We start from the raw sequence: 13,718 nt of genomic DNA, 5'->3' as shown, positions 1-13,718 counted from the left end.
GGTGTTAAATTAAAACAAAATTCCTTGTGTATGGGTCTTTTTTTTTGGGTAGAAACAATGACATTTTGTTTGAAAATGAATGTTATCAAGCTTAGTTTTAACCCTAAGCGGAAATAAGGTAATGGACAATAAATAATAGAAATAAAAACATCAAGTACAAAAATGTTTGCCGACAGTAAAGCAATGTCTGATAGAGAGACCTGGGCCAACAAGACAAACATCACCACCAAACAGCTCTTGCCACCGGGCCCTGGTGAGCTCACCAACCCCTCTGTGTGTTTACGTGCGTGTGTGTATGTGTGTGCACAGGTTCAAGTCTTCTCCCCCACCTGTTGCAGTCGCTGCTCCCATTAGCTTCCAGTGTGATAAAAGAGATGCGTGTGTGTGTTTGTGTTTGTGTGTGTGTGTGTGTGTGTGCACGCCCTTGTGAGTTTGTGAGTGAGTGAGAGGAGGGAAAGAAAGCTTTGAATTTGAGCTGGGTTTGGTTAATGCACTTAATGGCAGCTCAACCAGACCAACATCTTGTGTATGACTTATTTGGCACCTTTATTAACAGTCATATAATTAATGATCATAACCCATTAACCAGTCTCCAATCTAAATCGATATGTCATGTTCACAAACAGGCACGTGCACACATAGACCCAAGTGGTGCTCAAACACCTGCCCTTTTACCCTGAATGGAAAAAAATGACCTTTTTGCTGTAGCGCATTTTTTTTTTCATTCATCAAAATTACCTTCTGTGTCATCAATTCAACCCAAAGTGTTATGATATATGATGGGCATTTATTTGAGTCGGCGGCACGGTGGGCGACTGGTTAGAGCGTCAGCCTCACAGTTCTGAGGACCCGGGTTCAATCCCCGGTCCTGCCTGTGTGGAGTTTGCATGTTCTCCCCGTGCCTGCGTGGGTTTTGTCCGGGCACTCCGGTTTCCTCCCACATCCCAAAAACATGCATGAATTGGAGACTCTAAATTGCCCGTAGGTGTGACTGTGAGTGCGAATGGTTGTTTGTTTGTATGTGCCCTGCGATTGGCTGGCAACCAGTTCAGGGTGTACCCCGCCTCCTGCCCGATGATAGCTGGGATGGGCTCCAGCACGCCCGCGACCCTAGTGAGGGCAATTTAGAGTCTCCAATCAACCTACCACACATGCTTTTGGGATGTGGGAGGAAACCGGAGTGCCGGGAGAAAACCCACTCATGCACAGGAGAACATGCAAACTCCGCACAGGCGGGGCCGGGATTTGAACCCCGGTCCTCAGAACTGTAAGGCAGATGTGCTAACCATTGCCGGCAGTTGTACAACTAATAGTGGGGAAAAAAGTTTTAAACTGATGTATCGTGGCCTCATTTTTGTATCTCACAAAAACCTGCCATTTGAACATGCGTGTGTAGACTTTTTATAGCCACCGTAGCTTCCCTTCATATCCTTTGTTCATAGTTGCATTATTGACTGTGTTGTTTATGTTAACAGAAATAAATAAATAATACATAAGCCTACGTTGTTTTTTTTTTGTTTTGTTTGGTTTTTTAATTGTATGAATAATTTTAGTGACGGGTGCCCTTTTTTTAGGCTTTAGCACCTGCCTCCTGAAACCTCCTATATCGAAGGGCCCTGAGGTTGAACGTATTGGAAGCCACCTCACATGCGATATCAGTAAATCTCGTATGACCTCAAATTTAAAGGACTAACTCCACAAACATGGTTTGTTTGTTCAGTTCCTTTTTTAACCCACCACACAAGGGTATCAGTGAGGGTGAAGATGACTATTAATGGAACTTATTGCATTGTCTAAAGCTGTACATGTCTCTGCCCTCTCTACTTAGTCCTTTACTTCAGCATGAAGACAAGAACGGAACATACTGCACTTACCTGCATTTAATCTTTAAGTGAAGTGACTTACAAGAAGTAGCGGTGGGCAGATTGATCCAAATATAGACAATATCACAAGCAGTGTTGATATTGATTGCTATCATCACAGTGAGGTTGATCATTTAGTTTCAGTTCAAGAGTAATCCTTTTTCACACTTTGTTTATGATATGAAAATCCTATATGAAATAGGAAAGGAAGGGAGAATTTTTAAAATCATGCAATCAAGCATTTGTTGGGAGGAGCCCAAGACAACTACAGTGCATTGACATTAGTAGCTGCAGTTGTGGCCTTTTATTTATCTATTTGGTACCAGATCAAAACCAAATTTTTCAGTATCACACAATATTAACAAGAGGTCATCTCTGCATGTTTGTGCCATGTCTGTCACTCATCAAGATTGCACTGCCACAGTATGCTTCAATACCATTTACAGATCCTACGCCTGACCATTCCTTACCCCGGAAACAACATAAATGCAAGCAACAGCATTGTCCACAACAAAACGATACACTATTCACTAATTAACCATATCATGAAGACTTTCTTTTACCCAAAGTACTGGATGGTTAGCGTTTCCAAAGAGTTTTTTTTTTTTTTTTTTTTTTTTTTTTTCTTTCTTCAAAAAAATCCATCTGATACAATAAACGTTTTCTGGTAAAGGGCAAGCATATAGCCCGTTTAACTAAATGGATGAACTTGGTGTCTATTACATCTACGAAGGCCCAATCAGATTAAATAAAAGAGTAAATAAACTACAATTTTGGCCACAATTATTGGCGTATAGTAAGTCTACAATATCTTATAAAATAAATTGAAATCTGCCAAATTTGTAACATAATAAAATTGTAAATGCGATTTCTAAAATATTTGTTTTAATTAAGTTAATTAGTTTCAAAGAAGAAATTGAACTTTTGGCAATGGACAGTAATAAACTGCCTCCAAGCAATCTATAAGTTTCTTGCACAAATCTGATAATCGTTTTTCCATTTTTTAATTTGCAATTGGATGCATCCATGACAGATTTTCTATTCCTACCGGAACAATTTCAACAGTACGTCAACTCGTTCACTTCTTATGTATTCCGGTTTAGTTGTCTTGGTGACGAGACTGTTCGTTGGACTACTTGTCTTCTACATGCATGGGAGAAAAACCACTATAAAATTTTAGTTTAGGTATGTCAACCTCCGCTATCAGTGGTATCGCGATGCCCACTTTCAGCCTCTTACTGTTGGGCTTTTTTCAGTTGACCTGTAATGGGCACAGAAACCATTCCCCCAGATAGATGATCAGTCTGGAACACTGATTGAACTTCAGCCAGTAATCACATTCAAGATGCTTGAATGTCCCTCAAAGTGGCAACTCTTCTACATTTTCTGGCCATTCAGCTTGTGTCCACTGCTCTCAGTGAACCAGCCTCAAAGTTCAGAGGGTGTAACGTTATTAATGATGTTCACCCAATGACTCTCAGTAAAAACTATTCACCGTCATCAACTGACTGTGCCAAGATGGGCATCATCACTGCACAATTAGACTGGTTAATTGACACAAAACACCATTAATCAATGTGACTCAGTGTTTTCTTTCTGGGCTGCTCAGGTCCATTTTGTGTCCAGATTCCAGTGAGGGGAAGTTGTTTGAAATTTCTTGGCACTCTGCTGCAACCCTATTTTTAAATTTAAAAAGTGCTCGCAGTGTGGCCATGAGAGAGGACACTGGAGAAGCAAACTGGTGATCCATGATGCTTTTATGAAAGGATGACAGAACACCGCCGCTTATGAAGTCGCACAGGCTGCAGTGATTAATCCTGCTAGCCCACTTAGAGCAAGAGGAACTCATTCTGCTGCAAAGTTTAAAAGACTGACAATCATTTCCTGTTTATACCTCTCTGTTTTTGCACCAATGCAAATTTTTATGTTTTTTCCGCCCTTCATTTTATCGCTCTATTGGCGTCATGTTGTGGGTCACTGAGCCTGCATATATCTTAGTGGAGATTGTATGTGATCATTTGTGACATTTTTTCCTCTCATGCGTTCAATTTGGCCTAGACTTCCTAGTCTGATGTACACTCACCCGAGAATTCAAAGCAAATACATTAATGAATAACTAGTCGTTGCAGATGCATGAATCTCCATATCAATGTAATCAGAGGATGTTGTGTGTGTGTGGCTATTTCCAGCAGAAGGGCTGAGAGGATGTCAAGCACGCAAAGCCTCTCTGCATACATGTTAATCGAGCACCACTTTCCAATGTGAACATAAACTTTGCTCAAATAAACTTATTTTTGTTATATGCACATGCATGCACCACTGAGAGGAATCGGTGCACATTGGGACGTGAAACCACAGACACCGTCCATTGAGTTTGCGTGTGATTTTGTGACACAGCAAAAATGGCTGTTACTCCTGCATCAAATTCTGAAATCAAAACGTGTAACCTATCAGAAGGCATACAGGTTTAAGACAGCAGCACTGATAACGTGTGAGGGATGGCTCTGATTTACAACACATCTTCTAAAGCTGAGACATGTAGTGCAACTACACTACCTAATGTGTTGTCTGATTGATCTACTTTTTGCATTTAGCTTCTATATGTCTTTATATGTACAGAATGCATGTGATTATAAAAAGTGATACATATTTTCCGTCTTTCAGCCTATGCAAATGTGAGCATATTTTGAGTCCTAACAAATTTGAGCAACTCACGAGGCTTTCCCCTACGAATGACTTCAGTTCACTCTCATGTCTTGTCTTTTGTCACAGTTTATAACATCTCCCAAATGGGCCAGTATGTGGAGTCATTGTAGATTACAGCTTCGGCCAAACACTGAATGCAAATTGGGTCGAGGAACAGGCGGAGTGAAATGCAGAGAGAAAAATGAGTTTGCCCAAATATCCAGAGAAGAAACAGTGATCATTTTTCCATTCTCCTGATCTGTCATGTAAACATTGATAACATCATTATGTGATCACAATACCTCATTTACTGCTATGGACATAAAAAAGAGAGAAACTCATAGTGTGGCCCCCATCCTCCCCTGATCTAGACCCTGTAGAGAACCTACGGAGCATCCATTAATTTTCTGTATCGCTTATCCTCACTAGGATCGCGGGCATGCTGGAGCCTATCCCAGCTATCTTCGGGCAAGAGGAGAGGGACACCCTGAACTGGTCACCAGTCACATATAAACAAACAACCATTCACACTCACACCAATGGACAATTTGGAGTATTCAAGGCAGGGGGAGGACATGCAAACTCTACACCAGCGGGGCCGGGATTTGAACCCTGGGCATCAGAACTGTGAGGCAGATGTGCTAACCAGTCGCTCACCATGCCGCCCCGATGGAGCATCCTCAGGCAAAATATCTATGAGGGTAGGAAGCATTTCACATCCAAACAGCTTTGGGAAGAGTTAAGCCAAGAGAAATGTGAATACCCACCCTATTACTGTGGTTACCAGGTCCCCGACTGGCAAACATTATCCCTGTTCTGTGATCGTGTGTGGTGGGGTGTCGTGCATGAAAAGATTAGCTTCCACCTCTATTTGTGTGAGCAATCCAGTTTGCAGAAACCTTTAGTAAATCAAGCCCAAAATGTTTCTCATGGATTAAAAATTCCACATGATGTGTTGCTCAAGCTAGAAGTCACACACAGCGTGGCCTCATATCAAGCCCGTAGGAGGAGCACAAAGTCTGCAGTGAGACTTTTTTAATGGCCTCCTCCTTGATTCCCTGCCCAAGGGTCTCGGGTCTCTTATGTTTTATCAGACTGAAAACAAGCAAAACTGAAGCATAGGAGCAACCAAATGTACTTTAACATGATTATACTGCATCATCTAAAGCCAAATTTCCTTGTAGACATGGAGTTCAACCAAAATCAATAAAGAAAATAATAATATGCCTGGATATACTTCAGCATCTCAATTGCTGTCATGCATGGTGTCACATGAAGCCTCAGCAAATGTCACAAAACCTTACTAAGGCAAGTTTCAAAAGATTGAGAACTCTGGTCATGGGTTTTGCTTTTCCTTTAACTTTTTTGCAACAGTCCTTCACCCCCCAAAAAATGGTCTGTTTTTGAGAGAAGAACCCAGAAAGAGAAGTAGAAGAATATCCACTAGAAGTTGTGTTAAGTACCATATGTGGTCATTTATTAAAATTAGTCGTTCCTTTTGTTTTACAGTACTTTTTTAACTTTTTACACTTCTGTAACAAGAATGCTGAAAAAAAGTGAAGAGGCTGAGGCACATCTGGAACGCCAATCCACATTTAGGTTATATGACTTTGTATTTCGTCATTAAAGTTAAGATTGAGGGGTTTGCCATTTTCACGTTATTACGGTAGATAACATTTATAATTTATGCTTATAATTAGACTTTACACCGATTTTATCGGGCTGATGGGGATCGGCCGATATTTAGCATTTTATGCTGATCGGCTTTAATGTCATAATTCGCCGATCCGATCAATGACGTCATTGATCGGCTCTGCAAAAGACATTTACTCCGCGTCGCCATCATGCACAGTATATTTGAATCCAAAAGCTAGTTTATTTTTAGCCTTGTTGCGCGTCTTTTGACGTAGTATTGTAAATATCTGACTGCCATTAAAGTTATAAAAAACAAACAAAAAAACATGTTGGTGGTGTAGAACAGACATGTCTGAGACAGACAACAGGTAATCCAGATCAGACTACAAGACAAATTTCCTCTTTCACGATGGCACTGTCAAGAGTACTGCAATTAAATCTTGCATTCCGACACCACCGCCTCCCGTTTTTTACAATCATTGGGCTTTATCTTGTCAACTTTAATGCGACCGGATTCACTCATGGCGACGACAACAAGAGTCGAGCGCGTCGACTTTGTAATATAGGGACAAAATGGGGAAAACCGTGTGTTGGTGGTCACCGGTGCTCAGGACAGGAGAGGACGTTCGTTTAAGGCTTGCTTGAGGTATGTTCACGTACTTTTAATACGATACTGCTCACAAGCAGGCAATAAAATTTTATGTAGCCAAGCAAGCTAGTGATACCACGAACGGTTGGACGTAAACATGCCGCCGTTCTGTTGAATCATGCTCTAAAGTTTCGGTGTGGGTGAAGTAATTTAATTTAAAATAAAGTAATTTCATTACAGTAAGTTAGCACCCATTATTTCTGTTATGTAATGTTGGTTTGACCTGACTGATTAGAATACACAAAATGACTAGAGCAGTGATTTCCAACCTTTATGGAGCCAAGGAACATATTTTACAATTGAAAAATCTCACAGAACACCAACAAACAAAAATGTCACAAAAAGTGGATAGATTAATTACTGTATGTACTTACTGCCTTCTAATAGAAGAATATTTATCGTTTGTTGTCTGTCACTATGCATCACTGGCATAAATAAATGATCAAAGATACATTATTTATTGTAAATATATTTTTGGGAGAAATTAAGTATATACAGTAAATGAAAAGGTCATTTAAACAGCCACATTCCTCCATCTTGTGATTGGATTGGTGATCGGTTATCGTTTTTTTCAACTCGCCGATCGGCCCCAAAAATCCTGATCGTGTAAAGCCTAATTATAATAGTTAATAACGATAACAAGCTGCCTAGTAATTCACCGTACAAGTAATGAACGTTTTGTGACACTGAACTCATTATTATTTCGTATGATGAAATTTTTTTTTCCAATCCAAAGAACTCTGAGAACAACCAGTGTCCTGGAATGGACTGTCTTCGACCTTATTTGCGTTGGTGACTGTAGGGGATTTCCAATTGTATTGCAAGTTCACAGCTAATAAATCTAACGTCATTACTACATTATGTTAAATAATTTTTTTTTTAAAAATAACAGAATATTGCAACACATAAAGCCAATGTAGTTCTGTGCTCTGAGAAATGTTCTGAAGCTCTGATAAGATGTGTTTACACTGCCTGACACATGGTACACACACAGGCTACTTTTAGAGAAGCACTGTCATATGCAAACAAGTTCATTCATTTCTGCGTCTGGCTAACTCTCTTCCTTGAACGGCGCACACACATTCATATGATGATTAAGAGGTCTGAAGGTCCCCAGGGGAGACTCAGACTCCAGGCTGCCGTGAATCATAGCGATGATGTGGCACATGCTTTCTATTCTGATCTGTCAGGGAAGTTTGGGAGTCATGTTCACTAATGAGTGAGCAGGACCAATGAGGGCCACAACAGGCTTCACAGACTGTCCCCTTTCTCTGGAGCTTACAGCTAAGCCCCCCTGTGGCCTGCATACTGCGGGGATAAGAGGCAATAGGGGCCAACATTGACGAAATAAAAATAAAATGGCACTCAGTCCAGCGCAGACCTCTGCCAAGGGGTGAATGTTTCTAAAATGGGGATTGCACGAAATTGTACACACTTTTGAATGATATAATACAAATTTAGTTTTGTACTACGAATTGAGTGGTACATTGACGTATCAATGACCCAACTTTTGAGTTATTTAAGATATGAGTCGTCAATCTGACAAATTTTTTACCTTGAGTTGCGAGCGACAATTTGAGTTACCAGTGCGTTTTCAGACCGTCCGACCCTCCAGTGACGTTATTTTAAAAACTTCCATTTCCATTAAGTTCAATGGGAAAAGTTAATTTGAGATACAGTGGAAGCTCGATTTATCGGACTTCAGATTTAACAAACAGAACATAGTGTCCAGTTGAAACTCAAAATCACCTCTTTCATGCACAAATGAGGTAAGTTTGGAAAAACTTTTCAAACATTTGAAAAGCGTTTTTTATATTTATTTATAATTTTGCACTGTAGTGGTGATTTTAGGCCACAAAAAAAAAATTAATTTAACGAGCTCCTATTAGTCTGTTAAATCGAGGTTCCACTGTACGGTGTAAGCTGAGTTCCAAGGTCATTGAACAAATTAAACTCACAGGTCAAGGTACCACTGCACATTAAGATGAAACGTATTGAGCCATTAAGTCAGGATATAAAGAAATACAGTAGGTGCCCATCAGATATGAACACAAAAGCTTCTGTCAATGTGTCTGTGTGGATCTGCTTCACTCGTCTGTTAGACTATAATTCATTATTTTCCAGTTCAGCATCTGCTTCTTATTGTAACTGAGCTTTATTGTTTCGAAAAATGTTGTAAGATTTGCACAAATGGGAAAATACATGTCATTTTTCTCAATTTAATGGATTTATATTGTTTTGGAAAAGCTCTTAAGTTCCAAGTATGGTTAAGTGTAAGGTTACTTTGACTTTGGCAGTATCACTGTTTCAGGGAGGCAACGCAATAAAATTTGTGAAAGATTTAAGCCTTTTTTTGGGGTTTTTTTCGACAAAAAGAGCAATTATTTGTAATAATTAACTATATTTTATAACAGGTTCCACTTCTAAAAGCCAATAATTGGTGCCTCCACAATTCGAGCAACACCATTATACTGTAGCAGGCGCGTGCACAGACATTTTTTTAGGGCAGGTGATCAAGCCAAAAAGAGTCATCCACCACCAAAATGATTCTCACAATGAAGAAAAAAGAATTGTAGATATTCAACTTATGTATTTATTTCTGTTAACACAACCAACACGGTCAATAATACAGCTATTAGCAGGTGACGTAACAAACGTCAGGTTTTTGTGATATACAAACATGAGACCAGTATAAATCTCTTTTTTTTTTAAATCTGCTATTAGTTAACCTATAACCTGTATAACTCAATTGAAAAAAACAATTTAGAAAGTGGAAACAAAAACAAACAACTCAGATAACACGGTTCCACAAGTGCATACACCCGCTTATAAATGGGGATATGGCTGTATTCACAATTAAGCAATCACATTCAAACTCGTGTTAAATGGGGGTCAGCACACACCTGCCACGATTTAAAGTGCCTCCTATTAACCCCCAAAAAATAAAGGTGGGAGCATACAGTATATACAATTCTCCCAAAGACTCAAATACAAATGCTCCTCAAATATCAAAACACTTTGGGTGGAGCTGATGACAGAGAAGTTTTTTTTTTTTTTTTTTTTTTTTTTTAATTGATGAACAAAGAAAAGAGCTGCAGCAAAAACGGCACTTTTTTTTAACCTGTCCTATTCGGCTGCTAGGTCAAGCAGAATGGAGGATCTGTATCTTCAATTTCATGCCGGAACAGACTTACTCTGCAAAAATGGATTTTTTTTAATCCTGCCACTGTAGTTCTTTGTATTATGATGAATATTTTTTTTTTATTTCAGTCAGACAGAAGGAGGTTTTAAAGGGAAGTGACAGAAAATAAAAATGGAGAAGACAGAGAGAAAAATAAATAAGAAAAGACAGGACACTAGCTGTAAGAAAAATAAGCAAAAAAAAAGTATATTACAATGACATTGGATTCGAGTATTATACAGGACAGTGGTACTAGACCCTGTGAGGAAAGATCAGGACAATGTAGGATAGGACAGGACAGGACAGGACAGGACAAGAGGGGAAGACAACAGGAAAAATGGTTGTGGAGCCTGCTGTGAAAATTGGAGCGTTGTGGGAGTGGCTATGTACATTATCAAAACATTAATAGAATTGGAGTGAAAGTGAGAGGACATCCCAAGACGTTTGCAAGGTCATAACAGTTCATAGGAATTAGGAATTGACCCCACACCAAGCAACTGAGTCCCAAGGGTGTGTCTGTGGACAATTGCTGTACCAGCATAATGGGGACGGATGACCCCACCCCACTCAGCAAAGAGGGTAGGGGAGGGCGGTCCCAGGTGAGTACAGCCTGGCTGACAGGACACCGCCCAGACCAAGAGATCCAGGGCGGTCCAACAGCCCCACAGCAGTGCCGCAAAACCGGCTATCAGAAGAAGAAAGCAGGGACCCACCACAGCTCCCCCGGCCAACCACCACCACCGCCCACGTGCTCCACCACGCGCAGACGTGCTGAATCTTGCCACACCTGTCCCCCAAGAAACTCACAGTATGTGTGTCTGACCAAACGTGACTAGTGAAAAAATACCTATAGTGATTGAGTGAGTACGTTTTTCATCCAGGCCAAAATTGCAGGTGCTTGAGTATCTGAGTGTACTCCTGTAGTTGCATGCCCATGCAAAAAAAAAAAAAAATAATAATAATAATATATATATATGTATATATAAAAATATCATTTTGGCATCGAAAGCATGCAATCCCATTACAATACCCATTAACACTAATAAAACCTGTTCCATTATTTTAATTTCAAAGGAAGAGGATTTAAAAATGCCGATGTAATAATTTTTTTTTCACACTACATTTCTTTTGCTGGGGACAAATCTGTGTGCGGAAAGTTCCTGCGAACTGCCAAACACATCCAAGCGCAGGTTAAGAGAAAGAGGAGTCTAATGTAGCGTGTGATACGTCACACCCTATCACTCTGCCTCGTAGATGACCAGCCGCTTACGTATGCCGCATGCACCGCTGGATCCCAAACCAGACACTGTCAGGTGTGATAACAGCATGAGAGGCAAACCTACTCTGAAGCCTCTGAACCCCCCCCCCTAACCTCCAACAATTACTCTGATTCTGCAGCCTCAGTTTGGCTGTGCACCAGCGCTGAGAGTTGCTTTTTTACTCCTGGTTCACCTGCACTCACCCAAACTGTGCATTACAGATACCACAGCCACTTGTCCCCTTCGACCAGTGAAGTGATCCAATCACTGAGGGCTGAACAGAGATAGTGGTGGTGCCTATTCAAGTGAATCAAAGACATCTCCCCTGTGAGAGTACTTCAATAGACTAAGGCGATGGCGTGTGTTTAGCCCTAAGTGCACCAAACATAAGATAGGTCACGCTACACTGAATGACAACTTTGATAATAGCGGTAAGGTTTTTCTTTCTCCCCTAGCTATTTGATACATTTGCACACGACAAAGGCTTGAACAATTTGTTGTTCTTTATTTTGTCATCTGTACCCTTTGGTCCTACACTGTGCGTTTGACATTTGACACATTTTCCTCCAGCACAAACTCATTATTTCAATCCTCACTCTGCAGTAGACAGGCCAGGCCCCTCTGACAGCATTTGATGCTCTTCTTCTCTTTTTAACCCCCTTCCTCTCTATTTTGTCACTATTTCTCCCACTTAATAGAGACCTTTGATTCTTCCTGCAAAAAGCTTTCAGCTGTGCTATTCTCTCTCTCTCTCGAAAAATGCTGAGTGAAAACCCTGTGGAGAAAAAAAAATATTTCGTCATGGTTGCATCAGTTATTCAATAGCAAGAGAGGCCGCACATCTTAGATGAAATCCCAAAGTTGTGATCAATCAAATATTTTTGTCACTTTACTCATGAGGAGGAATTTGATCTTCATTTATTAAAATCAGCCTCTGCCCACCACCCGCTCGATTCCTCACCAGACTGGGTTAACATAAACCTGTATGTGGTGACACAAGTAAATGAAGGCAAGCACATCAAAAAGTGAAGTCGCTTGAGGCATCAAATCTACACTGAACCTGTGATCATTTTCAGTTGGTTACGTTTGGCTTCCAAATTGAAGTGGAAAAGCAGAGCAGATTTGAAGGTATCCTACTATAACAGCTCTGGGCGCCGTGGATGTGATACAACAATGGGATGGTGGAGGAGAAGGGATGTTAGCAAGGAGCAATCTTGTGCTGGATTGTTCTCTTTGATCTGGAGTGCAGGAAAGAGAGCGTTATGTAACGTCTTGGGCGCGCACACAAGGCTGATTGTGTGACTGCCAAACACACAGAGAGGGGAGTTGTAGTGGGTTAGAGGGTGCTATGGTAAAGACTGGCAAAGGGAAAGAGATTTGACCACGGACGGCAGCAGCAGATTGGACGTGGGAGAGGAAAATATTGCTGCTCAAATTGGTGTTAGGTCACTTTACTTATTAAAGCAGCTCAGTCAAGCAGCAATAACGTTGGCCTTAACGAACCTCATAATGAGACATGAAAATACCCTTGAGTGATGATGCCAACATCATCAAACTCCATCGGTGGATATTTAGCATCAGGGGCAACTGAAGCAGTGGCCCACCAGATCCATCAGATGGATCGTTTTGTGTGTGAAATCATCTTGTTACTTATTAAGAGGAGTGACTCATTTGCAAAATAATGTGTGTGAATAAAATCATAATACTTCTGATCTTATATCATCATCTAACTTTTTTATTACAAACATATTGTAGCTATGGTAGGACAAGAAGACAACAATACACATCAACAGTAGTTATTTCAAATAAATAAAATTTAAATAGCGTAACATGCAAATGGTTTCACAATCCCAAAAATAACTTAAAGCAAAATGTTGTCAGTGTTAGATTGTTGTTGTTTGCAGATATAACACAATATGATAACATTTTGGAAATATTATTTAGAATTATTGTACAACATAGCAAAGATATAAATCCAGTATAATTTCATTCTTAAACATGCTATTTTTATTGGCTGTATTCTGATGCGAAGATTAGTATAGGGGTTATTGGCTACATGTTATTGTGCACCAGATGGCCTGCAAATCAATCATTGACAAAATCAATCAATTATTAATAAATGGAATCTATCAGTTGGAAATACAATGCTCAGTGCCACACGGCCAACTAATTGTCCAAAATGAGCACAACTAAAGAGGTCAAAGTGGCAGCTGAGGCAGCATTCAACATAAAGGAGAAATGTATTGCCACATCCATGTAACGTGTGTGCGGGCCCCCACAAGCAGGCCCGGTCAAGAAGGAACTTTCTGAGCGAGTGGAGATAGGATGTGATCCAGTGTGTTGGCGGTGGTGGTGTGCTGCTGAAAGCTGATGTTGAGAGGCCCTGACAGGGCCTGTTTCTGTTCATTGTAAGACTTTGATCCACAGTGACCGCGTCTTGCCTTCCC

This window comes from Phycodurus eques, chromosome 1, assembly GCF_024500275.1.
Source record: "Phycodurus eques isolate BA_2022a chromosome 1, UOR_Pequ_1.1, whole genome shotgun sequence".
In the NCBI taxonomy this organism is placed as follows: Eukaryota; Metazoa; Chordata; class Actinopteri; order Syngnathiformes; family Syngnathidae; genus Phycodurus; species Phycodurus eques.
This window is presented reverse-complemented; position numbering follows the sequence as displayed.